This window comes from Mizuhopecten yessoensis, unplaced genomic scaffold (assembly GCF_002113885.1).
Source record: "Mizuhopecten yessoensis strain PY_sf001 unplaced genomic scaffold, ASM211388v2 scaffold10209, whole genome shotgun sequence".
Taxonomy (NCBI): Eukaryota; Metazoa; Mollusca; class Bivalvia; order Pectinida; family Pectinidae; genus Mizuhopecten; species Mizuhopecten yessoensis.
Genome location: NW_018408433.1, coordinates 675,427 through 701,946, shown reverse-complemented (window position 1 = coordinate 701,946; position 26,520 = coordinate 675,427). Strand labels below are relative to the sequence as shown.

At 38.8% G+C, this 26,520-nt stretch overlaps 1 long non-coding RNA gene across 1 annotated transcript in view; it reads right to left on the bottom strand.

Annotated features, from left to right (window-relative positions):
- Nucleotides 1-2,084: 2,084 nt before the first annotated feature.
- LOC110459766 overlaps nucleotides 2,085-26,520 on the bottom strand; it is a 57,453-nt gene continuing 33,017 nt past the window's right edge. Inside the window, exon 3 of the long non-coding RNA XR_002463927.1 lies at nucleotides 2,085-2,186. This is a non-coding gene — a long non-coding RNA (uncharacterized LOC110459766). The remainder of the gene's footprint in view (nucleotides 2,187-26,520) is intronic.

Below are 26,520 nucleotides of genomic sequence, written 5' to 3'. Positions count from 1 at the left end.
TACAAGTTATTAGCTGGGATGTACAGCAAGAGCAATCTGTTTTGTTTGTGGCAGAGAAGGGAAGAAAGCTGGATACGCACAATTGGGCCAGTTCTGAATCGAGTTCAGAAGGCCAATATACTCTCGCACATCTATCACCAGGCATCAAACAAAGTGTAGGTCAATCAATTTGTCGGTTTGATTAATCTTACTGCGCAACAAGTGTTCACACACGTATAGCGTTGCCTAATGGACGGCGATTGTAATGATCAACTCGTGCATATGTTTGCACATTTGTGTGTGTATACATGTACGTTTCACTGGTTATTTTTCTGATGAGGGTGATAACTGATTGTGCTACATAAACCTTCTAAAATCCATACTAACCAACCTGAGAAAAAGGTTCGGAAACGAATGGGTGCATATTTTATGACTGAATCAGTCCTTTTTAAGGTCCAACTGAAGTAATTATACACGAGTCACATTCCTAATGTATACAAAATCTTATTCTTATCTCCCCATAATGCCCCATACTAAATTCTGGTCGAATTAATATCGAAAAATGATGTACACTACTCTTTCTATTATCGTATGACAGTCGTTTAACAACGGAAGATCTTTGTTTTGTTGTGTGTATTTCGTTATATAATACATGAAAGGCAAATGGTGTCCTGGGCGTTCTGAAAATAAATGTAGGGGGCGCTGCAGTCACATTTTGGTTCTATTTGAAGAATAAAGACTGTTTTGATGTGTATTACATACCAGTTAATTCATTTATGCTAAACAGAATTGAATCGGTCGTGAGCCGCCATGCAACTCCTCCTTTCATTGAAATAACATTTATGTGTGAAATTTAACCAGTCAGTGTCGTCGACACGAAAGGAAGCACTCATTAACTCGTTGTCCGTCATTTGTAGACCCTCGGGATCGTGTCCCGTAGATTTATCCCCACTCCTGCTTTGTCTGAAATGTCGCTTTCAGTATCACACGGCTCCAGTACAACGAATGAAGAAAAGTATGTTGTTCATGCATTCATAATGCAGTCAACTAGAAATATAAGTTCCACTCTTTGCAAGCTTAACATTCAACAATTGTTAGTTCAATTTCAACAAATTACTGGATGGCGACATGCTTTCCAACCGCGAATGAATTACGGATTTGTGAATTTCACAAACATGCCTCCGCGGTGTGACGTAATTAACGTGCGATATTAATGAGCAGTAGTGAAAATGTTATAATTGTGCTTTAAATTCATACATGTCAACATTCCAGAGGATATTGGCGGGATATTCGAATATTTCATATCGTAATTACTTTTTAACGACAGATACGCATATATAAGTTTTAAATTGGTTTAAGATACCATTCATTGCGGTTCATGTCATTTTCCTGTAATGCAGTGGACATTCATATTGTCTATGAATGGCATCTAAAAGCAGTTTAATGCTTAAATAAAAAAAAAACACTCGCGTAAAAAAATATAAAAGATAAGCCTCCGGAAGCCGTCGACATAAATTGCTACAATGCATGTTTGATGAAAGCCTTTTTTAAAGTTATCAACTGTCTGCATGATAGAAATGAAATATCGTATTTAAAATAACAATGGTTAACGATTTTGCATTTGCGTTATAGTATACTCCTCCCTAAATTAGTTACGGTTGTATCCAAATCATCACTCAAAAGTATCGGCATTAACCATTGATTCCTCACTAAAGTACTATCCTTATTATAAACAAAAAATCATCTGGTTCTCATTTCCAAACACTACTAGCCTCTCCTTTTTCTACCTGGGACCTTAAATGCTACCTAATCGTATGCAAACCATGTTATCGCCTTTTTCACGTTTGTTCCTCACCATTCCTACATACTCTAGGTTCAAATTGTCGGACTGTTTTCTGTTCATAGTTGCTAAATTGAAAAATACTTTTTATGATAATGTGTCACATAAAATTTCCAAAGTACATGGAATGTTATGTTAGATACCTTACCTGTTGACGGCCAATTCCGGCAATTGTCTATAGCATCAGTTGTTATCAGTAATACGAATACACTTTATAATCAGGGCATTGGTAAGTGCCGATAGGTTTCATTCTACTATACTAACGCTAACAATGACATTCGCGCTACTTACCGTTATCTTTGTTTGAGTCCGACGCCATCTCTCGCTTCTATTATTCTTGTCTCTAATATGGAAAGGCAGATGTCACCTGAAAGACAAAAAATGTCCTAAAAACGAAAACCATACACAACCAGTAATTTTGACATGTCTGTGCCATCAATTCAATTCGAAATGATAAAGTCAAAATTATCTACTTTTTATATGAGTGCCCCGTCGACTTATCGTGAAAATTTGACTTACAATCACCATAACTCAACAAGATTATCATGACAACCTCAACTTTATTACCGCGGCTTATACAGTCGATTTTCAGGATAACCTAACAATAATCAAACAAAAAATCACTCGAAATGGCGAATATGTTCATTATTTAAGATGCATGTGCAACTTTCACAGAATATTTACATACATTCATATTCATATAGGGATTGAATCTGCATTTTTCCAATGTTCATGCAAGTTTGAACGTAACGAAGCGAAGGCCGTTCATGTGAAGTGTGTAAATAAGTTTGTACCCGTTCATATGTCGTGAACACTGGACAAATCCAGATTCAACATCGTTTAAAATTACGAACTTTTTTCATGCATTCATAAATTAAGTATAGTAATATGACGTAACATCGCAATGTCATTTCGGTGATACCAAAACTAATTCACGTGAAAATTTTCCCACGGTCGCTTTATCCGGCTTGAGCAACCTTGTTGATAAAAAACATTGAAGAAACAATGGTTTAATTTGCCAACGAGCTATAACTTTACTTAGGTGATTCTACATAGAGAAAGCTTACAACAGTGAACGTTGAATTCGAATGATGATTACGGAAAGGCCGGTGTTGACACCCGGTTTATGGAAAGCGGTGTTTATAATGACAGAAAATGCAGTAGCTAGACTCGTCACGTTTTTTGTGTCATGGATCATTCATGGATAATATATATAAATGTATGCATGAGAGTGACATTATGTGTCGTAATTCCAACCCCGCTCTTCTCGGGGTTCGGTTGTTTGTAGTCTCGGCCTTGCTATGTGCGGCGTGTTAGGCCTAGTGTTTTCATAACGCGTTCGTTATGTTTGTGGAAAATCATGGATAATACGGTATGTGTGTAAGTCAATTCACCTCAGTTGAAACATTCTCATATTGGAAACATACAGATTAATTCTTTATATCGTCACTATTTTGATCACTGAGCGGACCCATATGTGACGTCGAATTATTGTCAGTTTAAGCTTTGTCAGATTGATATCGTCGGTTCGTCAGACGACAGAACATGTTGTTAATATTGTCAACTTTAGTTTAAAATCTTTCATTTTTAAATCTTTTAATATCTAAGATAAACAATAAGACAAAATACAATGATAAACAGTAAATTGTTTTCACGCCGAGTTTAGTTAAAGCGACGGGAGATAACTCGAACGACAATTAAATTGCTTACTGAAAGTAGTCCGATCGACACAACTGGTTCATCCTAATATTAGCAGCCGTGTTTTGGTCACATGTACTAATATTAGCCAATCACAGAACCTGTAACAAAGCACACAATCCTTCTCCTGCTTCACATTCAGCATATTAAGTACTCACAGCAAGTGGTTTACCAATTGTCAGTATAATGTACAATGAGATTCGGGTGAAATATGGTGATTGGCATTTTAGTAAGGTCGAAGCGCGCTAAAGGCGAACCAAAAAGTTTGAAGCCAGTTCTGTTTAAAGCAGGAAAGTGACCTTCGAAGCGATACAAAAGCTAGATATACAAGAATTAACAAATCTCGTTTACTTAACCATAAAACAATAGTGAACAAGAAAACACACCCATGACGTATTCAAAGATGTATTAAAACAAGGGACATCGTGCTCGTAAGCGGCCAGAAATGTATTAAACATTTAAAAATGCAATTCCTATTCAGTATGTAGTACAAAAATACAAATTCATAGTTCACGCAATGATGATATAAACAATTAAAAAAAACCCAGAGAGAGTGTAGATAAACAAGAAAACAGATATGTAATAGGAGGTCAATAAAAAGTTTATACCGAAATGCACCTAGTGGCAAGAATGCATTTAATAATAAAAATAGCACATATATTGAGTCGAATGAAACCCTACATATATAAAGTCAAAATTTGCGTGGTTAATAAATAAAGCATTGTAAAAATGTGAATACTATAGTTACTCTACTGATGGTATACTGAAAAATATAAATAACATACATATGAGATTGTAAAACAAAAAGAATATGCACGCAGGTAGGAAAAAATCACGAAGTAGAGTGGCTCAGTGAATAGCACACTTTCCTTTCGCAAAGACGAACGGGTTCCGATCCCCCGATTGGATGTGAAAAGGTATGTCTGACAGCTGCCCAACCACTTTGATATTCTCCGCTTAGTTCGGTGTGCTCCAACGTTAACACCCCCTGCGCGCTACCTTCCCGGCTAACAAGAATGAAACATGTAAGTTGTAATAACTTGCTCCGTAATAGTTGCAAAAACAAATTTAGCGTAATAAAAAGGTACAAGCAATTCGTGAAATGTATATCCGCCGCTTGCAGGACATATTGCAGGTTAACATTATTGAGGTTATGTTTAAACACTTTTGTATCGTACTGTTGAGACATAATGTATAGCTTGAAACTTGAAGAAAAAGAAACCCCTATACCTCATCGATTATCCGTAAATATGCACAAATCACATCGGTTGGCAAACTTAACATGAGTTGGATGTGCATAATGAATTTGGTTGAAAAAGATGTATCAGAAAAGGATCACATTGCCATAGTACACCTACAATGTACATACTACATTTGAGTGAAATTGAGCAATTTCTTAATTGCAACCAATCAGAATCATCCGTGTAGTTGCTATGGCAACAACACGTATGCGATTGAATTTGCAGTCCCCTATTACTCCTATATACCAATTTTCATCGAAATCAAACAATATCTAAATTGCGACCAATCATAAGCATCCGTGTGGTTGCTATGGTAACGTCACTTATGCGATTTTATTCGCAGTCCCCTTATACCCATATATACCATGTTTCATAAAAATCGAAAAATATCTAAATTTCGACCAATCAGAAGCGCCTTCATTTGGTTGCTATAGCAACGAAACATATGCGGTTAAATTCGCAGTCCCCTTATACCCCAAGATACCAAATTTAATCAAAATCGAACAATATATTAATTTCAACCAATCAGAAGCCTCCATGTGGTAGCTTTTGCAACGAAACCGATGCGGTTGAATTCGCAGTCCCCTAATATCCCTATACACAAATTTCATCAAAATCGAACCAAGTTTGAAGAAAATCGGTTTAAATTTGTTGTAGTTATTGCACGGAAACGAAGCGTGAAAGACAGGCAGACAGACAGACAGACAAACCCAAATTAATATCCCCCGTTTCGTTGAAAGCGGGGATAAAAAGTAAATAAGAAAAGAGAACACATAACTTATTGTATGTATGTTGTCAACGGAAAAAGTAGGTATCTGCTGTTTTAATTGACTTTGTATTTGCACCGGGTTATGGTTAGGGTACCTCCTTGGTTCACTATGCGTGTTATGTCCTTTTTTATTACAAACATGTGAACTATACAACCTTAGATACATTATATAAGTTCTTTTGAGGTTTTTGAAGTAAAACCAATTTTCATGATGTAATACTTACCATAACTTAAGTATTCATAGACAATACCTACACCCATCTTTGTAGCCAAAAAACAAAAGATTAAAATTATCCGACCTCCATACCGTGAAGTAACCCATCTCTCGACAACGGAGTCACGGAGTGATCTCCCTTCCTCAAACCCCTTTTATGGAGCCTACAGGCAGCCGGGATGAGGAGGCAAGGGGAGGAATACAGGGTGGGACTCCATAAAGTTATGGTAAGTATTACATATCATGAAAATTGGTTTTACTTCAAAAACCTCAATTTCATTTCAGTAATAATTACCATAACTTAAGTATGCGAATTCGTCTTACCGTAGTGGAGGCTTCGAATCCAGGCGGACCAGGCTGACGGAACAAACTCGAGGCATGCTCAAGGTGAGAAAAGGTTCAAGGAACCCCCCTAATAAAGCCCCGAAATTAATTAAAAAATGGAAAATCTCCCCGTGAAACGAGCAGGTGTACCATCGTGGTGCCTGATAGCATACTATATAAAAATCACTGAATTACTGTGGAGGAACAGCCACAGCCTGTGCAACCACCACCGGTCCAAGGGAATACAATCCATCAGAATGAGAAGCCAAGGACCGGAGTAAAATCCGTGAAGGTAGTCTGTCCGCGCCAGAAAGCGGACATGACCTCCTGAAAGCGGAACCCATTGAGGAGAGCTCATGACGCAGCAAGGGCCCTGACCTCATGAGCTCTCACCTTACATAACGCCCGAACCTGATCATCTGAGTGGTCATAACCCTACTTGATGATAGGTCCGTAAACAGCCAAAGAAGGAAGTCCGCAATCACCTGGACCTTCCCTCCGACACACCAATCATAGTAGATCTTCCATCGTGACTGGTAGACGGCAGATGAAGAAGACCTAATTGATCGAGCGATGCGATCTGACACGTCCCTAGAAAAGCCCGCCTGAGCGAGGCCGCCCGAGATAGCTTGCACGCGTGAGTTTGGAGGATCTCCGGACGAAAGTGCATCGTCCTGGACGAGGCTGGCGAAGGAGGTTCGCTCTGAGATGGAGAACCAGGGGCTTTTCCACCAGAAGCGACAAAATCTCCGGAAACCAAGACTGTCTTGGCCACAGGGGCGCTATCAGGAGGGAACACTGATGCACCCGAAACTTCTGTAGCACCCTGCCCACCAAGTTGAAGGGCAGAAATGCATATGCATATGCAACGTTGGCAACTTATTGTTCAGTGAAGTGGTGAACAGGTCTATGTGAGGCCTGTCCCACACCTGACAAAGTCCCTTGAACATTGAGTTGCCACTCCGTCAAAACCGGCTGGCTGCGCCTGGAAAGAATATCCGCCAGAACATTCAACCTGCCTGGAAGATGCTTGACACAAATTGTCAACTGCATTTCATGGCAAAGAAGAAGAATGCGGTAGCGAGGGCACACAGAGTGTGAGACCTGGTTCCCCCTGTCTCTCCAGATACGCGACAACTGAAGAGTTGTCCGTAGCCACACACACCACCTTGGAATGCAAGATCACCCGAAGAGTCTGCAGAGCCAACAAACCAGCCCTCATTTCGAGCACATTGATGTGCTCCGAGAGCTGTTCCCCAGACCACTCCCACGACCGTGAATGTCCGTCGGGGTAAGCTCCCAACCCTGTTATGTGTACAGGGTCATAGTGGGAGCCGGCTTGGACAAAGGAACCCTACGGATAACATTGTCCTGATGAGTCCACCAACGTGCAAACTCCTTGACCGACTGGTTCAGAGGGAGCTAGGCTTCCCTATCCCTTGAGGAAGGGACCCAGTTGGCAAGGAGAAACATCTGGAGAGGCCTGATGTGTAGTCTCCCTAAGGGGACAACATCTGCCAAGGGCGTTGAGAAACCAACGTATCGGACTCGAGACCGGCCGATGAAGGTCAGAGCGAAAGCCATGGCCTTCTCAAACTTCTCCTTCGGTGGAAGGGCGATGCCCTGAACCGTATTGAAACGGATCCCCAGGAAAACAAAATCCTCAGATGGGGAGACCTCCGACTTTTCTCTGGAAGGAATGAAGCCGACCTTGAGTAAGACTTTCAGAACCAACCGGTTGTCCTGCACAAGCGACTCTCTCACTAGGAAGAACATGAGGGAATGGTCGAAATAGATATGAACATCCATCTTCGAGAGTGCAGGAATCCCACGACCACCTGCAGCAGCTTGGTAAAAACCAAAGGTGCAGTCGTGAGCCCGAACGGCATGGCCCGGAACTGGAAGACATTCACGTTGCACGTAAAACGGAGGTACTTCCTTGCCAACTTCTTGATGGGGATGTGGAAGAAGGCGTGGAAGTAGACTTCAAATCTACTGAAGCCGCCCACATTCCCTCTCTCACAGAGGCGATAATACCCCGAGGAGTCTCCATCTTGTAGTGAGGAGAATATACGTGCCTGTTGAAGGCACTTAGATCTATAATGGGACTCCACGCCCGGACTTCTTCCGAACTAGAAACATTCTGGAGTAGAATCCGGGAGTACATACCGACATAGGAACCTCCTCGACCGCGCCTTTGGTAAGCATGGCTCTTACTTCCTCCTGAAGCGCCAGAGCCTTTTCCGAATCCCCCGGAGGAGGAAAAAAAGATTGGCTCCGACTCTAAGCGCTGATCCCGCACTAGCGGAATGCCTAACCCCTACTTGACCATAGACAAGGCCCATGCGTCTTGCCTAATTTCCTTCCACTCTGGAAGGAAAGCAGAAAGACGACCCCCCCCCCACAGGAAGTTCTGATCAGCCTGAATCCTCCTCACTAGAAGTTCAGAGGCGACTTAGTCCTCCTTCAAATCCTTCTGAACAGAAGGAGCCCCTCCCAAAAGAGTGGACCCTGAGAAGGGGGCAGTCAACAAGTGGGAGCGCTAAGGTTCATCGACTGGGCGGTTTTTCAAAACTGGAAACCGCCTAGCCCCGTTCAGGGCAGATGTCACTCTGTCCTGGATGTCGGCCTGCTCTGTCTCGGTAATCCAACCCTCAGGCAAGTCGGATACCCTATATAGAAAAACCGTCAGGTAGTCTATAAAAGACAGAATTTGGATGGAGAGACGCAGCAGTATCTCCATCTTGTGGTGTTCTTTGTAGCCGAACACCACCTGGTCCACCGATTTACCGGGACAGGCTGCAAGTTCCCTCAATTCCAGCTTAGCTGGTTGAGGGGCAAGCAGACCATTATGTGTGGCATAGTCAGTGGCGTGCACCTCTGACAAATCACCAACATTGACCTGCAACCCAGCAAACCCAGGATTACAGAATTATGGAACGACAATGGAAACATGAATGGGGTTTAGACTGTCAATTGTGCTCTCATACTGGAAATAGTAGTGGTATTGTTATATTATTTAACAACAGTTTTGAATATACCATTCATCGAGACTTAACGGATGAGTTTGGCAATTTCATTATTCTTGACATTACAATTCAGAATCAAAAAATTAACACTTGCATGTATATATGGTCCGAATACTGACTCTCCTTAATTTTTTTTTTACCGTCTGAAAAGAAATATTGACTTCTTTGATAGCGACTCGGTTATTATTACTGGAGACTTCAATGCTGTTATGTCTTTTGAAAAAGATACACATAAATATTCTAGAGAAAACAATAAAAATGCAAGGACAGCTATACTTGACATTATGGAAGAATTAGATTTTCTTGATATTTGGAGAAATCATCATCCAGAGGTAAAGAGGTATAGTTGGTTATGTCCAGGTGGAAAATGTAACCGTTTAGATTACTTCCTTATCTCATCTGATCTTCAGCCTCTTGCCACTTTTTCAGATATAGGTATTAAATATAAATCAGATTATGCACCAATTATTGCTAAGTTAAAACTATATAACCATGAAAAGGGACGAGAAACGTGGAAATTCAGCAATGCATTGATGCATGATAGAAATTATATTGAACATGTTAAAAGTGTAATAAACCAAGTTCTTAATGATTATGCAATCGGTGAAATAATAGATAACAATTTTATAAACTCCTGTGGGAAGTTACCAAATTGACTATAAGGGAAACAACTATAGAATATGCAAGTTGGAAAAATAAGACAAAGAAAGAAACACTTTTGAAATTGGAATCAGAATTTTGAAATTACAAACCGACCCGTTGATTTTTGAAAATCAAGAAACCTTAAATATTTTGGAAGCAAAAGAATTGGAACTGTATAATTTCAGGGAAGAAAGAATACGGGGACTAATGATCAGAGCAAAGGCTAGGTGGAATATGGAAGGGGAAAAGAGCACAAAATATTTTTGTCATTTAAAAAAAGAAATTATACCGAAAAACTGATTCCAAAATTAGTTCGCAATGATGGTTCCGAAATTACTAATATTAAAAACATCTTAGAAGAACAGAGATTGTTTTACAAAAGCCTCTATAACTCCACTAATCCAAATATAAATGATGATCAAAAGAATACCTTTTTTGTAATGATAATCCATTTATTAGTAAACTTTCAGACGAAGAAAAAGGTCTTTGTGAAAGTAAAGTCACTGAATCAGAATGTGCAAAAGCTCTCTTTAAAATGAAGAACTCTAAATCTCCGGGTTTGGATGGCTTTACAGTTGAATTTTAGTCAATTTGATTTTTTAAAGAAAAAATATTATAAAAAAAACAAAAACAGGATTACGGGTTGAAAAAGAATTCTTCTCTAAAACCCGAGACTGAGAGGCGGCCAGAGCGATAGTGCCTTCTGGCAGAGAGCGGTCCGGCTGAGCGGACACCCGAGGAGCAACCAAAGAACCCAAAAGGGTGGTGGACTCTGGGACAGATGACGCCGAAGGTGGTGGGCATACCGCCTCCCCGAGAATCCGGGAAACGTCGGTCATAAGGCCCCGCATACCGGACAACACATACTGGGCCTCAACCTCAGCAGCCTCAGGGTCACCCTCATCCTGGACATCATCCTCAGAGGGCAAGCCCTCATGAGGACTGTCATCAGACGGCTCGGAAAGACCAGCGTCTATATCCGAGCAACCAGGTAAAAGATGAACAACATCATCGTCCTCTGCCACACCCGCGCCCTCAACGTCAATCGCCTCCACACCATCCAGACCAAAAGCCTCGGGCGGAGGAAATGAGCCAGCCAGCGGGGCCAACTCGGCAGAAGACTCCCCATAACGGCGTTTAGGTACAGTGCGCCTAACGACAGTGGCTGTATGTTTGGCTTAGTAGCCAAAACCCTACACTTGAACTGGCCAAACTGGCCTGCCTGAGACTGGGGCGAAGGTGGACCGCCATTCCTTCCAGGTGGAAACCCGGACATGTACGAGCTAAGCCCGTAGCTGCCGGGATGCTGCCGCAATCCATAACCATCCGCAGGCTGGTTAGGGCGGCCCAAGGATGGTTGCCCGCAGGCACCCGTATACTCTACGCCAGGGAAAAACGGTGGCCGGAAACCGGCCCCCTGTCCAGCAAACCCGGCCAAATGAAACTCCGGGCCGCACCTAATAGGCCGGGTCCGGGTAACTGACCGGGAGGGTAAGCTTGAACAGTATTGATGCCGGGATTAGTGAGCCTATCCCGGTAGACACAGACAATCCCGAAAGAAAGTCTGTCGTCACACAAAGACCTGAACCCGAAAGAACAGGCCCGGCTCCAAGACTGTCCACAACGACAACACCACATGGAATGCCGGGATCACTGACACTGTGCCCAGCCAGGGTCGGGCTGCCCCTCCTCTACTCCAGGGAGTACCTGAACAGGAAGTGCCACCCCAGAGACAGTACCACCAGATCCCAGAGAGCTGGTGGCACGACCCCTACCTCTCTACCCTCCTCGCTTACCGGAAAAGGCAGACGAATCTCTCTTACGACAAGCTAAGGGTCGCTTGGGAACAATGAAGGCTTTGTCCTGAGATTCAGTCTGTGAACAAAGTTCACAAGGCGAAACCTCACTGCAAGGACGACACTGGGGACAAGCATCATGAGGGTCCCGTTCCACGAAGAAATGGGAACACCCATGAGCTGTCCCCCGTCGCTGTCCCGACCGAGACATACCCTCCAAAGCAGACAAACACGGGATCTTTTTTTTTATAAAATACGATAGTACAAAGTAGCTAACGTAGAAAGAATTTCACCCGTAATATAAATCCGAAACGGATAAAATTAAAAAAATATATAATATAAAGAAATCAACAGAGGTCGGAAATTTTCACCCAATAATGGCGGACCGCGTGGAACACCACCGGCACACGTGGAGTAAAATAACCGGCCGTAAAAGGCACAGAAATAATTTTCAACAATAAATAATTGTAGTAACAAGGGCAGATGGGTATAAAGCACACAAACTGCGCAATAAATTGAGTTCACACTCAAACCAAACTAGCTCCGGGCCGTCAGCAGGCAGCAGGCGCCATAAAAGGGAGAGGAACGGAGATCACTCCGTGACTCCGTTGTCGAGAGATGGGTAACGTCACGGTAGGAAGGTCGGGATATTTGCATCTTTTGTTTTTGGGCTACAAAGATGCATACTAAAGTTATGGTAATTATTACTGAAATGAAATTGTCTGTTTAATGAGTCCTTTGCTAAAGTATGTGTTTTGTTCCTTCCTTTTTTTACTCTTCTGTTGCATTATTAGTGTTATGTAATTGTTAACTAGATAGGTTTATGAACATCTTATAAGTGTGCAAAAAGCCATGGACGACTTTGAGTAACTTTCGCTGAAACATACTTTAGAAAGAAATGTGGGTATTGCTATTTTCCAAAGGCCAACGTGAGTTCATCTGTTCCTGGTCTACAATTTATAGACACTAGGATGTCGATACTTATATTGTTGAGACCCCTAAAAGGTGCAAGGAGAATAGAATAAAACCGGGTTTTATCGCGTTTCCTTTTTATACTTTGGTATTGTCTTGCTGTATTTAACAAATATAAAATACAAAAGACTTCGATGCTGTCAAAAATCATCCCATTTCTGAACTATATATATCCACTTAGTAATCTGATTCCTCTGTATTAACACATACATACACATATTAAATACCACGTCTTTGCCGGTCGATTTTGTCTGTTTGCGTTGATATAATTATGTACTCGAACATAATAATATCAAAAACGTTATGTCTCAAACTAAAGTTTCACGAAATATATGGTTATGCTTTAGAGACTAAACACCAGACCTCAATAGGTTGGTTTCATTAGGAATTATTTTAAATATGGCAGTGTCAAATTGAATCAATTACATATACAAAGTCAGAACGTGTTTACAAGTCTATTTCAATGAAGTTCATAAAAATGTATTCCAAAGAGTTTATCAAAACACAGGAACAAGAAAGCAACACTAAGTCTATATGAAACAAGGGGTACGTTGGACCTAGATCTAGAGTCGATGTGAGACTTGGACGAATATTCTGTAAAAATCTTGAGTTAAAGTACGATCATACAGCGTCTTATGTATAGGCTTGTTTAAGGTTTACCACATTGTTATTCAAATTATATTGATGTTGATATAGATGCAGCAATGCCTGCGTCCACTAATATCATATTAAATCCTATTAAATGAAACAATTCGTTTGAAAATAGACCGGCACGTTTCTCTCTGTCTAGGTTTTCAGCTGCATCATCAAAATGCTTCACTCCCTTGCAATTGCCATTCAAGCGACCCAAATAAGCGATGTGTAAAATTAAAAAACAGACGGAAAATTCCGGAATTTGGATATTGTTTTGGAGGAGCGTTAAAAATATATATTTTCTATTTTTTTCTCGACTTCTATTTTTAAGAGCGGTAATTCCCGAAAAACTATTTTTTTAAATTCGTGTTGCCTAAGGCTCAATCTGCCTTTGTTAAATATTTTCTCTGACATTTCCTCACTCTCGTTATATTTTCACAATGATAAACGCAGATATGTTGATTCGTTCTTAAATAGGACCTGATTGGTATCGAAAACAGTGTATGTACATGCATGCATTTTTCATCAATCATATTTTTTAAAAATGTTGTTTCCCCTTAAGGGAATGATCCTACGTAAACGAAAGTAACTTTTTACAGACATGCATATACATATGAGAATGGATCGTTAATACAAGCTGTTAAGAGAAATCCGTGTCAGGATACATTCAGCAAAGACAAGCAAACAAAGTCATGGCCTACACATTTCTTCTCGGCATCATTAACTGAAAGTGACCTTGACGTACTCAACTTGCTATTGCACAATAGATCTGTTGACATTTTAACAATTTTTAAGAGATGAACATTTTATTGGTTTCAATAACGTTGGTTTTGGGCCTGCTCTACCCATGTTCATCATAGTTTTAGCAAACGTAGTTTGAGCATTGATGCATTATACGTATGTTTATAATACGCCAAAATGCCTAAATATAAGAAACATCTCTAGGTTCTAATAAAGAAATCGAGATTAGCTTTACATATATTACTTTCATTGGTTTTTGAATAGCGGTGGTTTTAATCAGCATATCATGGATTACTTCTTCTTTAAAGACTTTACAAACGATCAGAAATCGGGTCCAAAAAGATATATTATTCTTAGAATAAATTCCCCTCCCTGCGATGTTAAATTGAACTGTCTTCTCATCAGTAACTTGTCGTGAACTAGACATTTGAATAATATATACCCCTTTGAATTATGTGGGAATAACTTCCTGATAAAATAACTACTCAAAAGGATGCCGATTTTGAATAACTATTAAGAATACTGTTTTGCTTCTTTGCTGATAGCCACGATATAGTTTACCGTGTTAGATATTTAAACTGTACCTCATACATTTGTACGAATGATGGCGTATGGATACAATGTAAGTACACGTGTATATGATGTGGTACATGCTTATATATATAACAAAAGACATCACAGGAATCTTGGAACGCCCAATCGTAAGATCTTCATTAATTCGATGTTACTTTGATTTGTGCCATTAATTCTTCTTCTTTTCTCTTATCTGATTGATCCAAAACAGTAAATATATCTTGTGGTTATTTAATATCAAAATTTCTATGACGCTGGACTTGGCAGTGTCCTTTCAAAATGAAATCATTGTTCTTTAGTAACTTCTTAAATAGTGTTAGATAGACCAAGGCAAAGTTCCATATGAAATTTCAGAAAGATCTGTCAAGTAACTTTTGAGAAATAGTGTTAAAAATGCTAAAAGCTAAAAGCTGACTTCCTGACGGTTATTCTGTTTTTCGGTAAGTCTTAAAATAATAAGTAGAACATGCACGTCTTCGGACTATGAAAAGCCTTCATATAAAATTGAAGAAAGTACTTCTTGAGAAATAGCAATAACAAATTTTAAACTCAAAATCAAAGATGGCTTCAAGGCGGTCATCTTGATATATCACTCTCATAATGAAACGCACGCAACTCAGCACCAAAGGGATCATACACGTATAAGTTGAGAAGGATCTGTCAAGTACGTTTCCAGAAATAGCAATTAAGAACTCTATCTCTCAAAATCAAGGATGACTGCATTGGCGGCCTTTTGTCCTTTCAGTTCCAATATAAATAATGCATAATAGGGGATCAAGGAAAATATCATATAAAATTGGAGAAAGCTCTGTAACATGCTTTTCGGAAAAAGCAAAACACGTTTTGACCTCTCCAATTCTAAGATAGGTGATTGACGACCATCTGGTTTTTCTGACCAGTATCAAAAAGACATGCACAGATAATCACCAAGGGGTACCTTTATGTAAAATTTGAGACAGATGGGTCATGCACTTCTTCAGTAAATGAAATGGAATTTGTTGTTTAAGGGCGGTCGGACGACCGGAGATTTGAATTATAAAATTAATATGGTGTGACGTACACTTTTACATAATACATTTTAAAGTATCATTACGCACTGTTACAGTATGGTTAACAATGTACAGACGTAAAAACGTGATAACACTGATTATGTTAAAACGGAGGGACGGATGACAACAGCTTTAAATTAGAAATGCAATGTCATGTACACTTGGTACATGATACATTTGTAAGTATAATTTCGCACTGTCACAGTACGGTTAACATGTACATGATACATTTGTAAGTATAATTTCGCACTATCACAATACGGTTTACAATGTACAGACGTACTATGCGAATAGGTACAGTGCTGTGCACATCCGTTTATGATATATTTGGATACATATTAATGTACGGTTATCATGCAAAGATGGAATTGTATAGGATGCATAATCCATGTAATTACAGTTACGTGACTTTTGTTTAAAATAATTGGTATGAAGTAAAGTTATAGCACTCCGTGGTAGGTGCTGTAAGTACATATGAAATTTCAGAAAGATCCATCCAGTACTTGAGATATAGCAAGAACAAACTTCAAACAGAGTCCCTAGGGGGTCATACCCCCCAATTATACAAAATTGACCCAAGGATACTCCAGACTAAATAAGGATAAAATCCCTTAATCCCGATGGTCGAAGAAGGATTTTAAAGGTTTTACCTTTATTTCTCCTATTGGGCCCCGCCCTTCTGCCCCCTGGGAGACAACACCCACTGTTTATACAAAATTGAGTCCCCTTGGCGCAAGGATGCTCCAGACTAAATAAGTATAAAATCCCTTAATCCCTATGGTAAAAGAAGGATTTTAAAGGTTTTACCTCTATTTCCCCTATTGGGCCCTGCCTCTCTACCTCCAGGGGGGTTAGACACACTGTTTATACAAAAGTGGTTCCCCTTCACACTATATACGAAATTGAGTCACTTTTGCACAAGGATGCTTCAAGCTAAATTAGGATAACATCCCTTAATCCATATGGTAGAAGAAGGATTATAGAGGTTTTACTTCTATTTCTCCTCTTGGGCCCCGCCACTCAGGTCCCAGGGGGGCCACACCCACCGTTTATACAAAATTGGTTCCTCTTTACCCAAGGATGCGCCACACAAAATATGGACCAAGTCCTTTCATTCCTACAGAAGAAGAAGGTTTTTAAAGGATAATTTGCTATGTTTCCTCTATTGGGCCCTGCCCCTCAGGCCCCTGGGGGCCCAGACTCACGGTTTATTCAAAATTGGTTCCCCTTCACCCAAGGATGCTTCAGACTAAAACAAATCCTTTCATTCCTACAGAAGAAGAAGGATATTAAAGAATTTGCTATATTTCCACTATTGGGCCCGCCCCTCAGCCCCCAGGGGGGCCAGACCCACTATTTATACAAAGTTGGTTCCCCTTCACCCAAGGATGCTCCACACAAAATATGGACCAAATCCTTTCATTCCTACAGAAGAAGAAGGTTTTTAAAGATAATTTGCTATGTTTCTCCTATTGGGCCCTGCCCCTCAGGCCCCTTGGGGGCCAGACTCACGGTTTATACAAAATTGGTTCCCCTTCACCCAAGGATGCTTCAGACTAAATATGAAACAAATCCTTTCATTCCTACAAAAGAAGAAGGATATTAAAGAATTTGCTATATTTCCCCTATTGGGCCCGCCCCTAAGCCCCCAGGGGGACCAGACCCACCATTTATACAAAGTTGGTTCCCCTTCACCCATGAATGATTCAGACCAAATATGGACCAAATTCTTTCATTCCTACAGAATAAGAAGGATTTTAAAGGATTTGCTATGTTTCCCATATTGGGCCCCTCCCCTCAGGCCCCTTGGGGGCCAGACCCACGGTTTACACAAAATTGGTTCCCCTTCACCCAAGGATGCTTCTGACAAAATATGGAACAAATCCTTTCATTCCTACAGAAGAAGAAGGATTTTAATATTAGCTATATTCCCCCTATTGGGCCCCGCCCCTCAGGCCCCAAGGGGGCCAGACCAACCATTTATACAAAATTGGGTCCCCTTCCACCAAGGATGCTTCTAACAAAATATGGTACAAATCCTTCCATTCCTACAGAAGAAGAAGGATTTAAAAAAAAAATGCTATATTTACCCTATTGGGCCCCGCCCCTCAGCCCCCAGCGGGCCAGACCCACCATTTATACAAAATTGATTACGTTTGGCCTAAGGATACTCCAGACCAAATTTAATCAAAATCTACTTGGCCGTTCAGGACTAGTAGCGTTTTAAAAGAAAAGTTGACGGATGGACGGACGACGCACGCTGCGGTATGGCATAAGCTCACCATGGTCCTTCGGACCAGGTGAGCTAATAAACAAAGGGCAATTACTTCGGCAAAAATAGTCGTATCAAATTTTTGTTCGAAGAAACATAACTATGTATCATGACTATAACGATTTCCAAGTTTCAAAGAAATCAGTCGAAAAATGTAGGAGGAGATCGACGGACAAAAAACAAATACTGAAATAAACAAAGGGCAATAACTTTTGCAAAAATATTCAAATCAAAATTATTTTAAGGGAAACACAACTCATGATTATAATGTATACCAAGTTTCAAAGAGATCGGTCCATAAATGTAGGAGGAGATTGCCGGACAAACAAACCCTACGCCCGCCGGACGGTGGGACGACGCCATACCATAATGCTCCTGTCAGATTTGACTGGCGTATACAAATGGGATCAGTGGACAGTTTCTTATGATCATTGCTACAGATCTGTATTACCAGGGTGGGAACAGATGACTGTGATGTCATATAAATGACATTTTGAAATCTTGGATGTTATGTCACTATTATCTATTAAAGAATTAGTGTCTGCTGTTAGAAAAAAAATATAAGCTGAAGTTTGGATAGGATTTCAGTTGTTCATTACGATAACAGAGTGAGTATTTATGATGTCATAGACGTTATGCTAACTATGATATTAAATAATAACAAGGTATAATGTGATAGTGCATAGTACATGTATGTTGCACTTAAGTACATGCACCGAGACTCAAAGTACCATATTCAACACAAAATGCAACTTCATTGAAGAAAGCGTGGAATTATGGGCCTTTCATTTTCAAAAGTACTTCCCTTTGATACTTGATTGAGAGAAAAAATAATCAAAATATACCTTTCAAGGAATACACGGTAACCTGATATGTCGTTTTGTTCATCGTACCATTTTCTAGACATTCATGTTTTTTTTTATTAAACTTAAAATTAAAAATCTTTCCATATGATGTGACCACAGTATCCTGGCCTGGCCATGGATTTGTGTACAATGTATAAATTTGTATATATATATATAAAAAAAATCACTTAAATTAGTATTTGTCATTTTGAAGTGAACAGTGCAAAGCTGCATATTTTTCTTAATATAAAATTTGTATTTGGTTCGAGATTTCAATTTGGTTAGTCTGTAATCTACTCCAACTAAACCTCGAACAAAACCTCCAACACATGCGAAGTTTGCGAAAAAAAATAATGTTGAACCTACCTATGCGGAATTGTAACTGAGTATTTTGGTTAGCATGAAAGTGATGTTTAATCTAAGACCTGTTTTAGGAGAAATTTTTTGTCTGTTATTGATAGTTTTTACAATTTAAATCTTAAAGGGACATCACGTGAAGAGCCATATTTTTTAATGAATGTATGTGTTGTATGCACTTCCATTTATGTTACCTTGCTATCCCCATATTCATAGTCCGTTCCAAATGTCCAGTTTGATCACTTGAATTGTCCGGGAAAGCCCTGTTAAAAATAGCGTCTGACAGTTTTGAAACGAGGCAGTAAACACAGGTGGCCTGAACGAGATCCAAAGGGGCCCCGAGAGAGGGGCCGTCAGGCAACTGCGACTTCTTACCGCGCTATGAAACCAAGTAATATGAAGTCCATGTTGAAACCTATTGAATCAGTAATTATTCATCATCAGAAGTTAACTGCACACATGCCAATATTCAGAATTTAAATGAAGAAATATTTGTTGGCAACTCGACATTATTTATAGACACCAGGAAATATCTATTACCGGAATGTGACCGGTACAAATGGAATCCCTCAACCAAGGGACAAACCTTTCTGTAAAAAGGAATGTTCACGAGGCAAATATCCCTTTTCAATTGTTTTCATAAATTTAAGTGTATATGCATTGACAAGTATAAAAAAGAGAAACGTATGTGAATGTCTTTGGCCACTTTTTTTTCTAGACCATGCATTATATATATATTCATGTATACTCTCTTTCCCACTTTCACTGCCTTTATACGCTAACACTTAGTAAGTCATATTAGCCATCACACACAATACACATTTCTGGCACTACGTGTACATTTAGAATATGTGTCATATGGAACGTGTTGAGATACTTGATAATTATGTTTTCAATACTTTACAAAGATTAAAGCATACTTGTAAATGGACCCGGATCGGCAGCACGCGTCAAATGACTTTTTCCCGTTTTCAATGCGTATTCCGATTCTATCTGAAGTCGAAAACTTATTATTTGTAGAGAAATGTTGTTTCATGATGATACATTCTAAGTCAACATCAAACATGAACTGTTGAAACATAACGATTTAAAAAATAATTTTGTTATACGATCCTATTTACTATAAGCACGGAATTATAATCTTAAGTCTTTAAGTAGGTTCTCCTTCCTCAGTTATTCATCCTGAACCGTCATTTTGACAGACATGTTTAAATCTTGCATGTAAATAAAAAAAATGTTTACTTCAGCAATATAATTAAATCATACCATTTAACTGAAGCCGGGATTATTAAAAAATATGTAAAACTAATAGTGCACGTATCTCATTTGACCCCGAGTACCGACAGAGGAGAGAACAGAATATGCCGTGGCTATCAAAACTTGGAGGGCCTCATAGCAAAATGAAACTAACCAGTCACCTATCCCTCCCTTTCGCATAAACTACTGAATATAGAAACACAAAGTAAACTCTCTCCCATACATGCCCATTAACATTACAAAATAAGTTCATGTGTTCCAACTCAGACAAAGATACTAGCGTTGTTAATAGTTTTAGATATTTATTCATAACATAAACAGCATTTCTGTCGATTCCATTTCAGCTCTAATCGGCTATCCGGAAGAATACATGCACCGTACTAGCTGCTAGGGCAGTTATTATCTCCTTTGAATACTTCACACCTGGAATTATGATTCTGTAACATAATCCTTGTGCTATCTTTTGACCAATTGGCAACTTTTCGCTTTATAGCTGACGCGGTAACGGTTTCCTCACACGGCTAGACATTTTGTTTACAATGAAATGGTGTGCTATGCACATGCGCTAGTAGAGGGAAATCCTTGGACAAAACGTTGGTCAGACAGGTAGAAATCACATCATTATCTTGAAATTATTCTTTTTTAGGAATATATATCAGCCAAATCCGATCGTTACTTTACATAAGGAGACTCACTTGATATGTTTATGTAGTACTTGAAAAAAAAAGACAAAAAAGTATACACTTCACCGTGATGCCCTTTAAATACTAGAACACCTTTTTACACAATTTTCACTTCTGTATTACAATTGCAATTGTGTTGTTCTAGTTTATAAATTATTTTTATATATATATAAATGTGCATGCATGCAAGTTTCTTCAGGGCTCGGCAAAAGCACTCGTCCGCTCATCCTGAGGAGCAGAGTTTGCTGACAGACGAGTGATTTTCATTGTCAACTAGTCTGTCGGATCAGTTGATTTTATGGACTTGGGTTACGATATATATGATTTCATAAAGTTATTTTATGTTTCTAATTCACTTGAGTAAATTATACAATAAGTCTGATAATTAAATTAAAAATAACTTTGAAATTGTATATATACTCTTCATTGTGGTCAAACGGCACTGTATAGGTTCCGGAAAAAGCAATCTCAATAGCGAGGCAGATTTTTGAAGACCACTGCATGCTTGTGATCATGGACATGTTTTTGGTATACTATCATTATTGCGAGGCTGGATGCAAAACAGTTAGTGTATTCATAAATCAGCCTGCGTTTCAAACTTGAAATATTCCAGAAATGAAACTGAAAAGCACATTAAAATATATAGAATCACTGCGGTTATCACGGCCTGAGGTCAACAATCCCGCAGATTATGTCAATAATTAAATCACAGATCTCCTTTGACACATGCTTTATGTATTTTTTCTTAATTCAATGATTTATAAATGCAAAACACACCTTAACAAAAGCATTTATGTTTTAAAACATAAAATAAACAATGATTGTAAATAGCACCTTTTGGACATGCTACTGTATGGATAATAGCGACCAGACTGTATGTTAATAGCGATTGCGGCTTTATATTACTGTATGGTTTATTGCATTATTACATGTTGCCTGTTGGTGAAATAAACGCTTTTTTTCTCACACAGATGGATAATTTTGAGTGCAGTTACTGCCAAAAGAGTTTAGTAAAAATTAATGAACATTGCATGCAAGACCACCAGAACTTAGGAAGAACGGTTACACAAACGAAGAATTTTCTTCAAGTTCCAGAAGAGATAAGTCTCCTATGTAAATGTATTATACCAAACGATGAACACTGCAGTGTGAGGGTACAAAGAATTTATCCACTTTTATGTTCCCTGTGTCATAAAAGTTATGAACACAACAGGGACCTGCTAATTTGTTACAGCTATATTTAGGCCTAAACTAAGGTGTTCAGAGTAATTTTATATGTTTTAGGGGTTAAGATCGATTTTTGGTAAATATGCCGTTCGAACCCTAGTCTGGCCGTTACATTTTCTAGCAGTAGGAGTACGCTTAGCAAAGGGATACCTGAAACTGGGTTGTAAATAGTTGTATTTTTCGGGGAGCGGGGGCTTTGAGGAGGGAGGGGGAATGCAGTAAAACTGGACTGGATCGATCGTCGGCGACCATATAGCTCAATTGGTAGAGCATCCGTCTAAAGTTCGGAGGGTTCCGGGTTCAAGTCCTGATCTGGCTGTTACATTTCCTCTTTTTCCTCTTACCCATGGAAGGTGGTATAGGGTTTGTTGTGTCTTCGGGGTCGAAGACTTTGTTGAAGGAGGGAGGAAGTAGCGGAAGTGGACTGGGGTCCATCGTCAGCGACCAGGTAGCTCAATTGGTTAGAGTGTCGGCCTAGAGTTCGGAGGGTTCCGGGTTCGAACCCCAGTCTGGCCGTTGCATTTATCTTTCTACTGTTATACATCTAATAAACATGAGGCAAAAAAAGTACATCATATAAAAATGACGAGGAAAACTATAATGAAAATTACTAAAAAGGAGAAAGTTACTTTTGAGATGTTAGAAAGATAATCAACATCTTTCTAGTTATGCTAACTTTCTGTAAACGGAATTACTACGTTTTTGACGATCAAGCGTGTAAAACACTGACAGCTTCAAATGATATACACAATAGCCAAGCCAAACACTTACTATCATATTGTTGTACAATAGGAATTTATTGAAATATCAATTTGAGCCGGACAGATTCGGCCCATGCAACACTTAAAAAGTTGTAAAATTGGCGGGAAAATGTGACGTTGCATGTTTTATGACAATGTAATTGAGCAGATTCCAAGGACGCCTAACTTAATTACCTAAATGCCTGTCCGAAATTACCCCATGGTGGGGCTCGTTCGGCCATCCTATCTTCTGACAGGAAAAGTTAGATAATTCTTCAAAAACGGTCGTGCTGCTCTACTTCCCAGGACAGACTTAAATAATAGGGGCCGAATTTGCCCAGGTATCCCCCTTATTGTTATGTCGGTCTTAAAATCTCATTGAGCTAGTGTTCTTATCTCATTCTGAAAGCAGTATTGTCTCATTCTGAATCATTAAATATCAGATATCAACAAAAGTAACGCTCTTTTTAGGCTTTTCCTTTTCATATGACGATAGAAAGTTGAAAAGTCACAGCTATACATGCTACACGTACATGTGGACGGTCCTTTATGTAATCATAGAATATAGTTGTACGTGTACAGTAGCTCACACGTACCCGTAAGGTTGCAAACCCTCTGTAATAACAATCGGAAGCGACTTATTACCAAGTAAAAATTATACAAGGAAATCGCAAGTAATCCACAGTACAATCACCAGTAATCATTCAATTTTATCATAACAAGCAAGTAACCATACAGTAGTCTTCGGTTGTTCAAACTTCAGACATTAAGTTAACAGGAATTTGCTTTGATTGCATTGATTTCCTCATACACTCTTTTTTCATCACCGTCTTTGAATTCAATCAAAATTGATCAGATTTATTATAAGAATTGTAGAAATTAAATCGACTCGGATGTCAGCGCTTGTGATTAGTTATCGATTATGTAAGATTAAGAAGTGATTATCAATATATATTAAAGTTTATCGGGTTGAAAAAGTGCAAAATTAACTGCTTCATCCGTTTTGACTAATCATACAACATGGGAAGTGATTAAAATAATCCAAATTTACCTCGACTGGAGGTGTACAACAACGTGATTTAATTAGCTTTCCCTTGGTGATCGCTATATCTGGAATCTATACAGTGTGGTTCGACCAGTGCTTTTGAAACAATAATATGTGAAACCAATTAGAATATTGATATTTTATCACAAGAATAAGTTAATCTTTTTTTTTCATTTTTTTATTTTTTATTTTTTTAATGGTAACAGGATGGAACGTTTGTAAATATGTGTGGTATGTTTTGGTTATACTTACCAAAACAACAATATTAAGGAAATAACACTTTAAATGTTTATTAAGATTAATTTGCTGTATATGGAAAAAATGCAGTAACAGCACCTGTCTATTGTTTCGAGTTTTACTTTTCCAAAAATGTGACAAATTCTGATAATGACTCATTTACAGTCATCGTGGTTGTAATTGACGCTATAATCTTTGTAATGCTCATTATCATTAGGCCTACTGCAGGATACACCGATATATATAATGCTAGTCGCGCGTGTAGTGATGTCTCTTAAGCTGGTGATTACCGTTGCTATTTTTAGACGTAAACAAATTATCACAGATGAGAGATTACCACAAACACTGAACAGGCTTCACACACCGCAATCTTAATTCAATTAAACGTAGAAACCAAACAAACAAAAAATAACGAAAGTAAATACTGAAGCAACGAGAACTGTTCCGCGTCTGCAACGTCAACAAACATGTAGGCTACATAAGGCCTACGGGATTTTGCTAGAGATTTTAAACGCTGTGTCATATCTTACATGCATGATTATGATCAGCAGCTAACATTGATCGTATTAAAATAGCAATAACCTAGAACATCGCCTTTGATATCGTAAAATGGTACAACATACTGGCACTAGTAAAAGTTCAATCCAACTAACCGCTAAAAGTTGAACAGGATAAGCGGCTAGAACATTTAACGCATGCGCAACAAGATCTTATCTCAATTCTAGCCTAGAGTGGGTATCCAGATTGGCGCTTGACTACGGGGAAATCGGATCTTCTGGAAAATTCCACGAAACCCAAGAAATATACCCCATTTTCGAAGCCCTTTTGGGTCGTTCTGTGAAAGATATCGTAAACCCAAATCTACCGTTTTCTTTAGAATATTTTTGGACTACTTATGTTTGGAGTTTCAGTTCGTCAGCTTTAAGCGTTAATTCTCCAGGGTAAATAAAACAGAAACTAATGGTCAAAAGGCCGATTTTGGCGTGTTTGACCCCAAATATCTCCATAACTAGATTTTCCCCAGATATAACAGACATAGATCGCGCTGTGTTCTACAAACGTGAAAAGTTTCCGCAAAAGTTACGGAGCCGTTTTTTTCGTATTTAAATCGCTTTTATATGCGGCAAATTAGCTACATTTAGCCGTGTTAACATTACGTTCAGAGTTATCGCCCCTCTAACACTTCATTCCATACTAGTGGGGCGAGACCTGAAGGGGTGTCACAGATGGAATGAAGTGTAGAGGACAATAACTCTGTTTAAACACGGGTAAAAAAGCTAATATTCTACATGACATTGAAGAAATCTTTTGAGTGTTTTAACCAATTTGACCCCTTTGACCTTGAATAAAGGTCAAGGACATTTCCTTTTGCAAAATTTCTCTGGTATAATGCTGCTATAAAGGCAAAGAAAAAGAAAAGGACAAAATTTACCTTCGGACCACGTGAACTAACAAGAGTAGCGTAGGTCGGAACAATATACGCCAGTCGAATGTCATATAGTGTTATATATTAACTTGCATTAAAATAAGATTTGCATCACATTAAGAGTGGCTAGCTAGCTATATATAGCATGCTATAAATCTCACCTTTCACTACAAATTCAACTTCCGATTTTCTTTAATTTTCTACAAGTTTGAGGAAAACAAGTAATCAAAAGATTAGTCTCCAACTCATTATATTAACACAACTTGATATCATGATTATGAAGCCTACCAAGTTTCGAAGAAATCGATAGAAAACTAGATCTCCGGACAAGATTCAAGTACTGGAAATAAACAAAGGGCAACAACCTCTGCAAAAATAGTCGAATCAAATTTTTGTTCAAAGAAACAACTATATATCATGACTATAACGACTTCCAAGTTTCAAAGAAATAGGTCGAAAAATGTAGGAGGAGAAAAAAAAACAAATACTGAAATAAACGAAGGACAATAACTTTTGTAAAAATTGTCAAATCAGAATTCTTTTCAGGGAAACACAACAACATGTCATGATAATAAAGTCTAACAAGTTTCAAAGAAATCGATCAAAAATTGTAGGAGGAGATCTCCAGACAAAAAATCAAATACTGAAATAAACAAAGGTCAATAACTATTTGCAAATATATTCAAATCAAAATTCTTTTAAGGGAAACACAACTTCATATCATGATTATAAATTAATGTATACCAAGTTTCAAAGAGATCAGTCAATAAATGTAGGAGGAGACGGTCAATGCCGGTCGGACGATAATACTCCCGTCAAATTTGACCAGCGTATAAAAGTGGACAGTTTCTTATGATCATTGCCACATATCTGTATTACCAGGGTGGAAACAGATGACTGTGATGTCATATACATGACATTTTGAAATCTT